This window comes from Vitis riparia, chromosome 14 (genome assembly GCF_004353265.1).
Source record: "Vitis riparia cultivar Riparia Gloire de Montpellier isolate 1030 chromosome 14, EGFV_Vit.rip_1.0, whole genome shotgun sequence".
In the NCBI taxonomy this organism is placed as follows: Eukaryota; Viridiplantae; Streptophyta; class Magnoliopsida; order Vitales; family Vitaceae; genus Vitis; species Vitis riparia.
The window spans coordinates 4,282,999-4,298,301 of NC_048444.1; the positions used below are offsets into that span (position 1 = coordinate 4,282,999).

The 15,303-nt window shown below is 37.2% G+C and overlaps 1 long non-coding RNA gene across 1 annotated transcript; it reads right to left on the bottom strand.

Annotated features, from left to right (window-relative positions):
* Nucleotides 1–14,364: 14,364 nt before the first annotated feature.
* On the bottom strand, nucleotides 14,365–15,079 carry LOC117931225. Its single transcript, XR_004654006.1, has 2 exons — nucleotides 14,878–15,079; nucleotides 14,365–14,646 (listed from the first exon to the last, which is right to left on the bottom strand). It is a non-coding gene; the product is annotated as an uncharacterized LOC117931225 (long non-coding RNA).
* Nucleotides 15,080–15,303: the final 224 nt, after the last annotated feature.

A 15,303-nucleotide genomic window follows, 5' to 3' on the forward strand; every position in this document is an offset into this window, starting at 1 on the left:
GCTGTATTATGGAAATAAAAAAGGTGTTACATCTCCGGTCGTGTCACGTATAAACTTATTCTTTTCCTCTTCATTTGCTTTTTCAAATTCTCTTTTTTTGGGCCCCGATTGAGGTTTTCAGCAGGTTTGGATGAAGTGGTTGAGTGGACTCATTGGGAATTTTGACAAGAGGAGAGGAAAACGAGAGAACGCCCTTCGGAATTGACCTTTGACGTAGGCAATGAAGGAATTATGCCGTTTTCGTTTCTGTCTTTCACCGTCGACGAAGTTTCAAGACTAACGACCAACTACCACAGTCTTTCCAACAGCATTGGTGAAGAAAGAAGCAAAGTCTGATAGCGCGAGAGGCTATTCATACTTGCAAGAGAGACCTGAAGAATTAAAAAATAGAAATGTCAGGGGCAAGTGTTGGGTCTCAACTGGATGGGGACAGTTCAAATTTCTGACGCACTTTCAACTGCGCAGTTGTTTTCGCGGATAATAATATATGTATTCAATACATGGGTCTTGAGGCAACTTACTAAAAGAGGAGTTTGCAAATAGGGTGAACGAGTAGCAAAACTATTGAAAATAGCATGGGTGATTTTCCCATTTGGGGTAGCTGCAGCAATTGCAACATGCCTTGTGATCCTTTGTTACCAAGCTCTGAATTATTCTGATCCTTGCACATAAGCTATTTTGATGTCAAGCTGATGTCAAGTTCAGTCTCGCTCGCCAAGCTGATGTTGATGCCTTCTTTGCTGCTGGAAAGCCCTTATGTGTGATCCTCGCTGCTGCTTAGGTCAGTGGCATCCACGCCAACAAAACCTACTCTACAGATTTCATCGCCACCAATCTCCCAATTTTGGCCAATGTGATCGATTCATCTTATCGCCACGACACCAAGAAGCTGCTGTTCTTGGGTTCTTCTTGCACTTACCCTAAGTTTGCTCCACCCCAATCACCCTCCATGCTTACTTAACCTAGCTCATCCTGTTGTTCGTCTCCCACCAGCCCACTTCCATTATTTCTCATCATGCATGAACCCCTGTATGCATCTCCCCACAAGTCACTCCACTGATCACACCCCATACGCAATATACCCACCATACCCATCATCCTGCCGATACATTTTGAATCTGACTGAATTCTCTACACCAAGTTTAGTGTCTGTTCGGCTCACAACAATGAGAAAAGAGGTGGATTTCTGAGTGATGTTCTACACATCCATGCAAGTGGTTTGTGGATCAGAAATGGTTATGGGTTCTTAGGTTGTGAAACTAACTGTTTCAGGTAATGAGAGCTGCAGTATGTGTGAGTTACCCAGCTTCTGAGAGACCAAGGATGAGTCTGGTGGTGCGAGCCTTGGACTCCATGATGATGAAGAATGTCCACAATGCTGCCATTAATGCGGACTATGTAGTGGTTCTTGTTGATGCATGTAAGGAACCCAAAGAAGCTCTGAACCGCCATATGTCGTTTCTCAAGGACATTATAATAAAGATCATGGTCTTCTTTTCCATCCTGGGCCCTCAAGAATATCTCAAGGCAAACTTATTGGAAAGTCTCCATTAGGCCCACTGCTAGCTGGTTCAATCGATCACTTGGTGGAATGATGGTAAGAGCACCTCTGCATGGTACTGAAGGTCATCAGCGACATGTGAATCCAGTGGAATTTGAAATATTTTCAAATCAAGGTCCAACTACTTTGAAGGCAAACAATCTGATTCGCATATTCCTGGGTTTTTAGAACGGGGTCCATTTGGGCAACCCTCTTGCATTCGATCAAATATGATGCTGGAAATGCAAGAAGCTTAGGAAGGACCCACACAGAAATATTGTGCTCAGTGGAGGCTCAACCATGTTCCTAAGAATTGCCGACATGATGAGCAAGGAAATTACTGCCTTTGCTCCCTACAACATGAAGATCAAGGTGGTGGCACCCTCCGTGAGAAAGTGCAGTGTCTGGACTGGAGGGTCAATATTAGCATTTCTCAACACATTCTAGCAGAAGGAGTACTCCAGAATGGGCCCAGAAGGGAATGCTCTGTGCATGGCCACCTTTGGCATGCAATCCAAGTGGACACGTGTCATTCTTGCGTTTCTTCATCATTGATTTTAAAAAATAATTTCCAAAAACTCCAGTTTTCAAATAATTTTTCAAATTCTAGTTTTTCAGATAATTTTAATTCTTCAAATTTTCATCCTTAGAATTTTTAGTCTTACCAAAAATCCCATTTTTCAATAAAATTTTCTACTATTTTCTTTCCAACAAGCAATTTTCACATCTTTCTTGTTTTTTTTTTGTTTTTTTTTTTTAAATGTTTTCAAATAAGCATGAATTTAATTTTGTAATTCCAAGTGATGGAATTTATGGAATTGATTCAAGTAAAAATAAATTGGGCTTTGGTGGGGCCCAACATCAATGATGTTTTCTCTAAAAATAAATTTGAGTGAAGTGTGATATCTAATGATTTCTTACTCTGTTTAGTGACATGTGCGACATATTTTATGTCCATTATTGTGCACTAACCCCATTTCTTGATAGCGCATTATGGCTCGTTGCTAAGGTACGTACACATTCTACTTTTGACTATTCTCCATGCATGTTTGGCTTCTAGTGTAATATCATTTTGGTATCTCTTGATCTCCTAGTTAATTGCCATATCTGCTTTATCATATTTAATAGAGACCCATTTTAGGGGCTTAGAAGAGTGATATGGTCTTTACTGTACCTTTCCAATAAGTAACCTGACCCCTGAACCCATATTTGGTTTTCCACATACCTGTTTTTCTTTTAGGAGTCATATTTAGGGTTTTTATTTCTTATTTTGTTTTTCCCTTTAAAAATAAAACAAAAATAAGTGGCAACTCAAAGTTATTTTCTAAATAAATAAATTTTTTTTATAAATAAATAAAAAAGAGAGTTTTGCCATCAAGTGGAAACACATGTGCAGAAATGCGAGGTCCATAGTCATATTCTAAAAAATTTGGGGAGATCGCTTGAGCGCACTTAATCTCCGCTTGAGCATTGTATAAGCGCTTGAGCATTGGTTTCACTGTTTGAGCATCCATTGTTTTTCCAAAACATGAATTATGCATTTTATCTCAAAAAAAAAAAAAAAAAAAAATATCGATCCACTCCAACCTTTCAACCACCTAACTTGCCACTAAACAAATCTTTTTAGATTTACTTGTGACTTTTCGATTAGTTGAGCAAACTGCAACCTCGAATCTTTAGTGGAGAGTAAGTCATTATTTAAAAATTTTCCTTAGGATGAATAAGAACAAAATTTCCAACAAACAAAATATAAGACTTAATGTTCTAACAACTTACATAACCTTTTCCTTTTCATTTGTCATCCACTGTGTTTTAAGCAATGCTTAGTTTTTAAAAATTTAAGAGAAAATATAAGGAAAAGAAAATAAAAAAGAAGAGTAAAAGGAAAAGAAAAGTAAAAAAAATAATTAAAATATATTTAAAGTTAACTTTAAACTTATTTTACTTATATTAAATCTTATATATAAAAATTAAATAATTAAAAAATACATGAATTTCTTACTAATTTTAATTATATATATAATAAAATAAAGTATAAGAAATAATTATTTAAAATTTTTTTTTCTTTAATACTTATAGGCAATCAAATATAGTTCAAGGAAAATGATTTTTTCCAAATACACTTACCCGAGCCTTCAAGCGCCTCTTGAGGCTACAAGTCAAGTCTCAATGGAAATTAAGCATATCCGGATTGATGATTTTTGAAACAAAATCATCAACCTAATTATTGCACTAACAATCTACCAATCATTTTCCAACACAATATGATGGGGATGTTTCTATGAAAATGGTGTAGTTGACCCTCATCACTTCTCACCGCACTTACATTGTTATTGAGTTAGGTTAGATGGAAAGTCGAAACTTATGTGATCCCATTGGAAAAACATAACAAAAAAGACACGCAAACTAGGTAATCTAAATTGGGGTTTTTGAGAATTAGGGCACCATTTATAGGTCAATTTGTTGGAGGACTTTGCAACTACTTGTCACCACTTCACCATTATTTATAATAATGCCCACTCGACCTTATATTGGAAGAGTGGACATGAATCTTGGTAGTTAGCAATTGAAATTCACCTTCTAGATTAAGCTCCAATTTTTCTACTCATGTCTACCGTTTTTGGCAAAGACTCCACTAAGGAAATACGACAAAGTCATATCGTGCATGTTAAATTACTAACTTAAAAATTCAAGGTATTTTAATATGTCAATTGAAATTCATCTATTTTGTTGTTTTGTTTTAGTTTTATTTTTGCACCTTTTTAGCAAAATTAAGTACAAAAATTAATAAATCTATACTATTAAAAAACAAAGAATATGTTTGTCCAAAAAATGTAAACTATTGACAAAATGTCAAAAGTTTGTGACTTATAGATAACTCAATGGTTTAGCTTAAGATAACTGAAAGGAAAAAGTGTGCTTTTATGCACACATCTAAAAATAATCATAAAATTAATGTGGTTTAGCCAATTACCATTCTTACATTCATATTCATGGATGGAAGATAATAATTGCATTATATCATAGTGAATATTTTAGGGAAAAAAAGAGAGAAAAAAATAGATACTATTGAACTTTGAAATATCTCCTATTTTCCTATTTTTTGTATCTATACCTTGAACTTCGAGCCCTCGAGGCATCAAATGTCTTCAATTCTTTCTCACATCTCTACTTACCATGTATAGTTATTACAAATTCATATCTCTATCTTATAACCTTCTTCCCTCATAATCTAAAATATTTAAAGAGATATTTGTAGTGATTTTCCTTCCTCTATAGAGAATCCTATTATTACAATGATTCAATATAACAAATATTTTATATATAAAATGGTCTTTATAAAATGGAATATATACCAATAAGGAATTTGTCACTTCACTAAGGAGTTCCTTTGGATAAATAATTGTTAGAGATAGTAATTAGACAATTTAATTTACCCATGGACAATAGTGTCATTTCCAGATTTTTATAAGAGAGATCTAAGTCTTCTAGGATGAGCATTCTTTCCCTCCGGTCATGTCCTGAGGAATTGTTATAAAAAGCTAATTATTAGTCAAATATAGGGCACTCACATTAGATGGGAAAAGCTGAAGAATACCCTTAAAATGGGTCCATTTTGGATAATCAGTGGATGAGTTATGGAAACAAAGAGAAAAGCATCAAAATTTTACAAGCACATCCATAACAATATCATCAAAGTGCTTATTGTAATGGAAGCCAATAGGACCTACTTTTTAAGCCTTTAAAGTCAAAGACGTAAATTGCAGCAAGACCTAGTTTTTTCCATATCCTATAATTTAGTCCATAAGGGTACTCATAATCTAGACAGGAAATGGAATGTCATTACAATGAAAAGAAACCTTAGTGGTACCTTCCTTAATTCATATTGGAATTTTAGGCCCTAAAATAGTAGATAAGTTATGTAAAAGTTGACCATAAGTTTGAATAATTAATATTTAAAAGAGAATTATCTTATGGCTGTGGCCCTTAGCATTGACCCCAAGTCAGTAGTGGACAGTGTCCCTCTTGCATTCAACTATCTTAGTGATAGAGGAGAAGAGTGTGGGGCAAAACAAATGGTAGAAGACCAGATTGAGTTCATTTGGATGTGATTTTAATCAAAAGAAATTGAGTTCACTATTTTGCATACTACTTTGTGCTTCGTAATCTTGTGGATTTCTATTTATCGTTATAAAAAAAAGCTTCCACTCATTCAGTGTTGGAAGCAATGATGAGTTTTGATTGGCTTGAACAAATTGTTTGAAAAATTGAGGACGTAGACTGGAGTAGGACGATGCTTCAGCCACAAAAAAGTCTAAATCATGGCTCAGTATTGTGAGTGATCAGCTTGAACAATTGTGCCCATCTATACTTGCACATTTTTTTCTAGTAAATTTTCCATCATATCTTCTTGCCTCAGAGTTGTGTTGAAAAGATGATAGGACACACAAACAATGCCGAAAAATATTGGACATTATCAGCTCATTTATTTATTTTTGGCGAGTCTTTGAGATGTGAATAAATATATATAGGTGTTTGTGTGAATTTGTGACAAAAAAGATGGAAAAATATGAAGAAGAATATAAAAGACAGAAGCTGATTAGATAAACTTGGAATCAGAACTTTATATTTCAGAAGGTTGTAAACTACATAGGAGCATTCATTTATTTAAGGAACTTGTAAAAAGCTTGTTCAAGTACGATGCTGGCTTCTTCCCAAATTCAGTTTCCTTTGGAGACGGGCTACATTCAGTTGGATAACCAGAAGCAACCACTCTTTGATGTCATAGACAAGCTTAAAATAGGCATGTCTCCATGACTCCTTTACTACTAAGGTGCCACAAACTCCCCAAAACCCCACCACAAATCCTGTTCCCATGCTCATGTAGAACCACTTCTTTTCAACCTCAACTCCATCTTCATCATCATCATCACCTTCTCCACTGGGAGGGTTAGGGGTTCCATCATCACCAAGGCACTTAGCTGTTATTGGATGCCCACATAGTGCAGGGTTATCCCTGTATATTGATGGGTCATCTAGGGTTTGCAGCTGGTTGCCTGTTGGAATTCTACCTGACAGGTTGTTATAGGATAGGTTCAAGTGATTCAAGAGAGTCAAAGAAGCTATACCTGGTGGAATTGGACCAGAAAGCTGGTTTCTTGAGAAATAGCTTGTATGACCTTAAACAAGCTCCTAGACAACAGACCTTTACATTCTCTTGTCCCTGAACAATGAACTCTTTTGGCTGAATCATGTAAAGGTCTTCCTCTAAGTCACCATGAAGGAATGTTGTCTTCACATCTAACTGCTCAAGATGTAAGTTTTCTACAACCACCATTCCCAGGATAAGTCTGATTGTTGACATCTTCACAACTGGAGAAAATATCTCTGTGTAGTCAATGCCCTCCTTCTACTGGAACCCTTTAACAACTAATCTGGCCTTGTAACGTTTGCTACCATCATGCTCATTTTTTATTCTGTATACCCACTTTTTGTGCAAAGCCTTCTTTCCTATTGGCAATTCAGTCAGTTCCCATGTTTGATTCCCCAACAAGGAATCCATCTCATCCTTCATGGCTAAATCCCACTTGCTTGAATTCTCATCTTGCAAGGCTTCATCATAACACTCTGACTCACCACCATCAGTCAACAGTTGATAATTTAAAACAGGTGAATAACGCTGCGGAGGTCTAATGTTCCTAGAAGATCTGCGAAATTCAGCTACAGGTGTACTAAGATCTACCTGTGAATTTACATTCTCTTTATCTTCTTCACCCCCTTTTTGGACAGTACTTTCAGTCAATTCATCTAAGTTGACAAACTCAGATTTCTTTTTATCTATCTTTGTAACATTTGACACTACAGTTGACCAGTCCTTGTACATAATCTGTTCATTAAATATCACATTTCTACTTCTGATGATTTTCCTGTTTTGTTCATCCCAAAACCTATAGCCAAATTTCTCATCACCATAGCCAATGAAAAAACATATTTTTGATTTTGCATCAAGTTTACTACGAGCATTAGAATTAATATGAACATAAGAAACACAACCAAAAACTTTTAAATGTGAAAACTTCACCTCTTTACCGTTCCAAACCTCCTCAGGAAGTCTGAACTCCATGGGAACTGATGGTCCTCGGTTTATCAGGTAAGTTGCAATGCTAACAGCATTAGCCCAAAAAGTTTTTGGTAGTCCAACATGCAACCTCATACTTCTAGCACGCTCATTGAGAGTTTTGTTCATGCGCTCAGCCACACCATTTTGCTGTGGTGTCCTAGGAATGGTCTTCTCCATCCTAATTCCTTGTACAACACAATACTTACTGAACCCTCCATCTATGTACTCTCCTCCATTATCTGACCTCAAACATTTTACTTTCAAACCTGTTTCTGTCTCAACTATGGCCTTCCACTTCTTAAAAGTTTCAAATACATCATATTTATTTTTCAGAAAATAAACCCATACCTTTCTACTTGAGTCATCAATAAAAGTGATGTAGTACCTTGAACCACCAAGGGATGCAACCGGAGAAGGCCCCCACAAATTAGTGTGTACTAGTTCCAATTTTTTAGCCTTCGGTGTCTTACCAGTTTTCAAGAAGCTCACCTTTTTTTGCTTTCCTAAGATGCAACTTTCACACATGTCAAAATCAATGGACTTCAATTCTGGTAGTTTTCCTTTTGACAACAGCATCTTCATCCCTTTCTCACTCATGTGACCAAGTTTACGATGCCATAGGCTTGTATCAGTACTTGCATCAGCAACTGCAATTGTGTCTCTTGGACATGAGGTCATATACAGAGTACCAGTCTTCTTTCCACGAGCCAATACCCTAGCTCCCTTTGTAACCTTCCAAGTACCACCAACAAATAGTATTGCATGTCCTTTATCATCAAGTTGTCCAATAGAAATCAAATTCCTCCTCAGGTCAGGAATATGTCGAACCTTCTCCAGTAACCAAACAGACCCATTGGGCAACGATATCCGGACGTCTCCCAGACCCACAACATCCAAGGCTGAACCATCAGCCAAATACACCTTACCAAAATCACATGCAACATAATTCTGTATGATTTCTCGGTGTGGAGTGGTATGAAACGAAGCTCCTGAATCCAAAACCCAATCATCAAGTGGACTGTCTACTGCAAGAAGTAATGCATCATGTACCTCTTCTATTACAACATTAGCAGAATCATCTTCATTCTTCTTCTTAGGGCTTTTGCATTGCCTTTTAAAGTGACTTGTTTTCCCACAGTTCCAGCATTGTACTTGTTGGCCTGATCTAGATTTGCTTCTGTTTTGATTAGAATTTCTGGATTTTGATCTACCCTGGTTTGAATTTCTGTCATTACCTCTGCCTCTTATCTCAAGCAGAACCAGATCCTCAGGTTTCGCCTGCATCTCTTCGGCGAATTTCCTCAGCCAGAATTAAATCTCGTATATCATTGTACTTGAGCTTTTCCTTTCCTGTAGAATTGCTTACTGCCATCCTCATTGCCTCCTAACCGTTTGGCAAAGAAGCCAAGACGATCAGAGCACGAATCTCATCATCAAAATCAATTTCTACAGACAACAATTGATTTGTGATTGTATTAAATTCATTCAGATGTTGTGCTATTAATGCATTCTCTGTCATCTTCAAATTGAACAATTTCTTCATCAGATGCACCTTATTGTTTGCGGACAGCTTTTCATACATACCGGATAAAGCCTCCATTAGATTTGTTGTGGTCTTCTCCTTTACAACATTGTGTGCAACAGACCTAGACAGAGTTAACCTAATAACTCCTAGAACCTGTCTGTTAAGACACGCCCATTCCTCAGCCTTCATACTCTCAGGTTTTGTCCTCAAAAGAGGCAGATGCAATTTCCTCCCATAGAGATAATCTTCAATCTGCATCCTCCAATACGCAAAGTCTGTGCCATCAAACTTTTCTATTCCAGACGCCTTTCCTGCTTCCTCTGCCATTGCTCCCACTCAAACCTAACCCTAGGCTCTGATACCAGTTGTAGGGAATTAAACTGAATTCCTAACCTGTGAGAAACAAAAATAGAGAAAACACATGCCAAAGAAAAAACAATCACACACACAAGACAATATTTACGTGGTTCGGCAATTTGCCTACGTCCACGGAGTTGCAGGGATATTACTATTATCAGGGAAGAATACAGAGTACAACGACAGCGGCTACAATATTTTCTCTATATATAACACGACAACCACACCACACTAAAAAACCCTAATTACAAAATGTGGTTCCACAATGGGCTAAACGACCCAACAGGCCTCAGTAAATCTTCCATTAAAAAGCCATGCAATATTATTCGGGTCGGATTGTCAAACCAGATCAAACAAAACTAGGCTCCACAAAGCCCAACACACTTGGCATCATAATTTTTTATTTTATTTTTATCATTTTTTTTATATACTCATTTTGTAAAATAATTTTTTTTATTATTAATCAAATTTAACCTTATTAGATGACCTTGGCCAAAGCTTAATGAAAATATCCGCAATAATGTCCGTGTACGCCAATCCAATTGCTTGCAAACACCTCTCTAGCTGGCTGTTTTGGACTTCTTCACAACCCCAGAAAGGAGATACAAACAAAATACAGAAATACAGAAGCGTGTGTTGGCGTTTTTTAGGCTAACCGGACAGCAGGAAGGAACCAGGAAATTATAACTTCTGATGCTGATTCATTTTTCTCTGTTTTCTTCCCTTTCTTTCTTTTTTCCCTCCGTTTGGACCAGCAGACTGCCTACTTTGTGTCCTTTTTCCGCTTTTGATGGAACTGGCGCTGTCAGCTGGGCTTTCGCCATTCCACACTGCCTTTGTGTTACACATTGGTCGTTAAATTCCACTGGGATATTTATGAAGCAAGGTTGACTATCTCAGCATTGGAAGTGGACAAGAGAAAAAAAAAAAATTACCTTCCTTTCTTGAGAATATAAAATATAATTTCTTTTAGATAAAAATACCTTTTAAAGATTTTTTAATCCCTATCTCACATCAAATTTTGTATAAAAATTAGGATTAATTTTGCTAAATATAAGTATTATTTCATATCTTCCAATAAAATATTTCAAAATTAAAATATAATTTGAAATAAAAAACTAGAGGAATAACCTTTGAATCAATGGTTATGAAAAAAAAAAAACTTTTAAATAGTTTTATTATTGTCCGTGGTTGAAACGGATCATAAGACATGGTAGGCTATTGTTTCTTAGAGAAAGATCATCGTTATTGACCTTACTACACCTGAGGAAGAAATTTAGTCTTAAAAGGACAACGCTTACACGCTTCAGACAATTTCAATAAGTTTTCTTTTTCGTATTTTAATCACGATCACCTTCATTGTTGTGATTTTGATTTCAACAGCTGCATTCTAAGTAGAGTGATCTTCTAGAAGATCAAAGCTGTCTGAAAGTTTAACTCCCACCAATGGTGAACCCACTTGTGGGGGAGGTGTCAGGTTCAAACCCATTATTACTCATCACTCATAACATTGAAATGGTTGGTATGGTCGATGTGGGATATCTAGGACTCATTGTTTTAGTCAAATTTATAGACTCTAAAGATTTCCTCCCACTTACATACTCAGGGTCGTAGGTGGTTTTGGTCTTGCTACTGGTTTTAGAAACAGGGGTCAAATATAGGTGTTTTCTACAAAATAGAAGAGAACCGGACGCATATTTGGAACATATTGTCGATCCCATTTTTCGCATGCATGCGTCCCTATTTGATAACCAAATTTCGACTCAATGCAAAGTTTATTTTGATGATTTATGATTTTTAACGGTCACTTATTTTATTATTTCTTAAAGAATACAATAAAAATAAAAATATTTATTTAAAAAGGACAATTCTATAAATCAAGAATGGTTTCGAGTTCAGGTTATTTATTAAGAAGGTATAACAATAAACTGTAACATGCTAAACCCAAATAAATACGATCTCTAATAAACAATAATTAATTAATTTATGGATACAATATAATAACATCATTGCTAAGAAGAAAGTGGAAGTGTCTTTGGATTGCACAATTTTATTTGTATATGTAACCGAATCAAGGTATTTCTCAATTCCTTGTTCTTTATTAGAGGAATAATATTTGTATATATATACAATTGAGAGTCCTGATTAGGAAGGTATTATCCCTAAGGAAACAACCAAATTATGGTATGTACAGATATATACAGCTAACACTCCCCCTCAAGCTGAAGCATAGATGTTGATCATGCCCAGCTTGTTACAAAAGTACTCAACTCGAGTTCCATTTAAAGCTTTTGTAAAAATATCCCCAAGTTGCTCTCCAGTCTTCACATAGCCACTAGAGACTAGATTTTCCTCAATCTTTTCACGAATGAAGTGACAATCGACCTCAATGTGTTTGGTTCTTTCATGATAGACTGGGTTCGCAACAATATGAAGAGCGACTTGATTGTCACACCAAAGCTTTGCTGGCATTGTGCACTTCATTCCCACTTCACATAAGAGTTGATGTATCCATATGATTTCACAAGTAGCCTGTGCCATGGCCCTATACTCAGATTCTGCACTCGAACGGGATACAACACTCTACTTCTTACTTTTCCAAGCCACTAGATTCCCGCCAAAGAACACATAATAACCTGTAGTGGATCTTCTATCAAACTTAGAACCTGCCCAATCCGCATCAGAAAAACACTCAATGCGAGTATGTCCCTGACTACTATATAGTATGCCTAGACCAGGAGCCTTCTTTAGATAGCACAAAATCTGCTCTAAAGCCGCCCAATGCTTTATTGTAGGCGCAGATGTGAACTGACTAACAACACTTACTGCATATGCAATATCTGGTCGTGTCACGGTGAGATAATTCAGCTTCCCAACCATTCTCCGATACCTTTCAGGGTTGTAGAAGGGATCTCCATCATCTGGCATAAGTTGTACATTAGGAACCATCGGGGTAGTACATGGCTTTGCTTCTATCTTACCAGTCTCTTTAAGTAGATCAAGCACATACTTCCTTTGTGATAAGAACATCCCTTTCTTGCTCCTTGATACTTCTATTCCCAGGAAATACTTCAGTTCACCCAAGTCCTTTGTATGAAACTTGGAATGCATGAATGTCTTAAGATCAGAGATTCCTGCATGATCATTTCCTGTAATAACTATATCATCGACATAGACCACAAGAAGTATGATACCAGCAGCTGATTTCTTGTAGAAAACGGAGTGATCTTTCTCGCTCTTGTTCATGCCAAATGCTTGAATCTCCTTACTGAATTTTCCAAACCAAGCACGGGGACTCTACTTCAATCCATAGAGAGCTTTTTTCAGACAACAAACCTTCCCATACTCCCCCTAAGCAACAAACCCAGGAGGTTGCTCCAGATAGACCTCTTCCTCTAGATCACCATGAAGAAAAACATTCTTGATGTCTAACTGATGTATCATCCATTGTTGGGAAGCAGCAATAGAAATAAATAGTCGAACTAAATTGAGTTTGGCAACTGGAGAGAAAGTATCAGAATAGTCTACTCCATATGTCTGAGCATATCCTCTAGCTACAAGCCTGGCTTTCAGTCGTGCCACAGAGCCATCAGGATTAACTTTTACCGCAAAGACCCACTTGCAGCCAACAACTTTCTTTCCTTGAGGCAAATCAACAAGTTTCCATGTATGATTATCCTCCAATGCACAGATTTCTTCAAGCATTGCATTCTTCCAACCAGGATGATTCAGGGCCTCTGTAACAGTTTTAGGTACTGAAATAGAATCTATAGAGGCTATAAGGACACTTGAGGAAGATGACAGGTGATCATAAGACACAAAGTTAGCAATGGAATAGATAGATTTGCAGTGTCGTTTACCTTTTCGAAGGGTAATAGGAAGGTCGAGATCACTGGAAGGATCAGATGACGAAGGAGCTGGTGCAGGACATGTATCTGTTGTCACTGGGCGCCGAGAGTACACCTGGACAATGGGTGGTTTGTCTGGAGCAGGAGAAATATTAACAACAGGACCCAAATGAGCAAGAGACACATCAGAATCAACCACACTTGATTGCCCAATAGTTGGTCTTGAATTAACCACTTGATACACGAGTCATTCTTCATCCTCCTCACTTGCAGAACTTGTGGGTGAAGAGAAGAAGGATGTGTCTTCTGAAAACATAACATCCGTTGATACTAGATACTTATTGAGATCATGCGAGAAACATCTATAGCCCTTTTGCAGTCTTGAGTACCCCAAGAAAACACACTGTAACGCCTTAGGATCAAGTTTAGTAACAAAAGGCCTTGTATCTCTAACATAGCATGTACATCCAAAAATTCTTGGTTCAAGGGGAAAATGTGATTTCTGTGGATGTATTACTTTGTACGGAATATCACCTTTAAGCACTACAGTGGACATACGGTTGATCAGAAAGCAAGCTGTGGAAACTGCATCAGCCCAAAACTATTTCGGAACCTTCATCTGGAACATGAGTGCACGAGTCGTCTCAAGTAAATGCCTGTTTTTTCTTTCAGCAACCCCATTTTAAGAAGGAGTATCAACACAAGATGTTTGATGAAGAATCCCATGGTGACTCATGTAATTCTGAAATGAGTTAGACACATATTCTTTTCCATTATCGCTTCTTAATATTTTCATAGACACATCATATTGGGTTTTAATCTCAGTAGAGAAAGCACAAAAATGGGAAAATACTTCTGAACGATTCTTCATAAAATAAATCCAAGTCATTCGAGAAAAATCATCCACAAAGGTAACAAAATATCAAAACCCAGTTTGAGAAGTAATAGGACACGGACCCCAAACATCAGAATGTACTAACTCAAACAAAGACTCAGCCCGTTTATTAATCCTTGGGCCTAAAGAACTACGATGATGCTTCGCAAAATGACACGACTCACAATCTAATGAAGGTAAAGTATCAAACTGAGGACATAATTTCTTCAACACCGGTAGAGAAGGATGTCCTAACCGACAATGAGCTTCAACAGGAGAGGCAGTACTGACACACGCAACTAGTCGAGGTACCCACTCGTCAAGAATATAGAGCCCATCAGATACATGTCCTTTACCAAATGTCCGTTTCGTCATAAGATCCTGAAACACACAATGATCAGGGAAAAATGGGACTACAATTCAGATTTTTGGTAAGTTTACTGACAGAGATTAGGTTAAAGGCCAAATTTGGTAAGTTTAACACAGAAGATAACGTACTAGAAGATGTTGGTTTCACAGTCCCAGACCCTTTAATCTCATAGGTAGAACCATCAGCAACAATAACAGGAGGAGCAGAATGTGTTCTGAAGGTAGAGAAAGTTTTATGATTACCTGTCATATGATCTGTGGCACCTGAATCAATTATCCATTTGTTTGAGGAGGAGACAAGACATGTTTTACCTGACTCTGCCAGAGCACTAACAGGAGTAGATGCTTTCAGTGCGTCTTGATACTGTGAATATTTAGCAAACTCTTCTACTGTCATTGTGACGATCTTGTCTGAGGAGTCTGAAAATGTAGCAGTATCAAATGTAGCAACATTGGCAGTTTGAATTCTCCGATTTCGATTTTGCAATTTCCTGTAGTTTTTCTTGGTATGGCCAGCCTCATGGTAGTAAAAACACACAATAGTACTTGAATCATTGCCACGATTTTCGAATGCCCTGTTTCCGCCCCTGTTATTCACCCTTCTTGCATTTTCTGCATTTCCTCCTTTTGCAACAAGAACATTGGTGTCCTAAGAAGATGAGACATTCT